The sequence below is a fragment of the Suricata suricatta genome, chromosome 2 (genome assembly GCF_006229205.1).
Source record: "Suricata suricatta isolate VVHF042 chromosome 2, meerkat_22Aug2017_6uvM2_HiC, whole genome shotgun sequence".
In the NCBI taxonomy this organism is placed as follows: Eukaryota; Metazoa; Chordata; class Mammalia; order Carnivora; family Herpestidae; genus Suricata; species Suricata suricatta.
Window position 1 is genome coordinate 156,734,474 of NC_043701.1, and position 1,715 is coordinate 156,736,188.

Consider the following 1,715-nt stretch of genomic DNA (forward strand, 5'->3'; position numbering starts at 1 on the left):
TTTATTTGTTTATTTATTTGTTAAAGACAAAACAATTATCCTCTAAAGTACTGAGGACTTCATCCCAATTTCATTTGTTGTTATGAAAACTGACCTAAGACATTAGAAATTAGAGAATATAACCTAATAGATTATAACAAAATAGACTGGTGACATGTGGTGAAGAGGATTGTAAAAGCTCGTCAGAAGCAGTTGTCAGCGGCAGTAGATGTGGCTAGAACGTTTCCCAAGAGGCTCCCTAAAGATGCCTGAATGGATTGATCTAGGCCCCAAATTAGTCAAAAGACCTTAACTTGGGGGAGAATGAGCAGAGGCCAGGATCTGAGATCCCTTTGTCTTTCTTTATAAAGGGTAAGGGGATCCTTAGGCTTTAAAAGTATGTATCTTAGACTCAGCCTTCCTTTGTTCCCAAACAGCCCACCTTTGTAGGCCTGCCAGGTTACAGAAGACGCATATAACGAAGGCAGGAGCTGTAGGCCTATTCAGAGGGTGCCTGCACACAGAAAGTTTTGGTGTAGATGATAAACTACTAATACCCTCTTGGTTAAATTAAATTAATTCACCTTTGTTAATAAAGGTCATAGTCTCTTCTGCTGGTGACAACTTTTTGTCTCAGTATCGTCCATCTCAAAAAAGAACCGGTTCAGGTAAGTTTTGGAGAAGGACAAAGACTCTCATCAACACCCACTCCACAGCAGAAGAGGCACCGAGTTCTTTCCTACAGTTACGAGCAGAATCCTACAGCAGCATAAATCATTTTCAGTGATCAACATCTGCATCCTCAAACTGTCCGGCAACCGTTGGTGTAGTATCTACCTCCATCCCATCTTCATAATCTCTTACTGAATCTTCTGTCGAACTCCAGCCATGTTATATTGGTTGGTCACAGCCTGAGAAAGCATTCCTTCTAATCTATCCAACGTGGCTTGGCCTTCTGCTGTTAAATGGGATAATCCTTCTTCATAGGTGTAAAATGTAGCGATGTCTCCCTGCCCTTGTTCATGTGCTTCCACATCATATTCTTCTCCATCGTAATCATCTGAATCTTCATCCTCAGGATCTGGATGCAAAGCCTGGCATTCACACATTGCAGTGAACATTGCCTCCAATGCTGACTTATCACTAGGCACAAATCTAAATTCAGCAATAGGTTCAACATCATCATCACTATCTTCTTCTTCTTCCTCCTCAGCAACAGATTCTTTCGATTCTTCTCCAAATTTGGCATTCACCATAACATACAAGTGCTCTCGTGGATAGGCATTCAGGTCCTTGGACACCGCATGCAAGCTAATGGTGGCGTATTTCAGTGAGAATCCTAATCCAGAGCCATCTAACCAGGAAAGGCGGCTCTCCGCGATGTAAACAGTGCCGGTGCCGAGGCCCCTGCCATTCAGCACGGCCTCGGTCTCTGGCTGCTGCCGCCGGGTCCCTCAGCCGAGCCTGGCGGCGGGAAACTTTTGAGAAAGCGCATAGCAGCGCCAAGCACGGGGACACAGGCCGGTAGCGAACTGGCGAACTGAAGCACGGCCACTCCAGCCACACCCTCGCCCCGCCCCGGAAGTGCTCGAGAGGCTCACATTGGACCGATGAGGAGGAAACCTCACATGGGACTTAGTACGGGGACAGGAATAAAGAGAGGACATCAAGTTTCTGGGTCTTCTTACCATTCCAGCCTGGGTACTAACTTCCAGCCAAACGGCAGGCTTTCTCCT

General features: G+C 45.9%; 1 pseudogene; it reads right to left on the reverse strand.

Annotated features, from left to right (window-relative positions):
- On the reverse strand, positions 1–1,715 carry LOC115273405 (annotated as a pseudogene).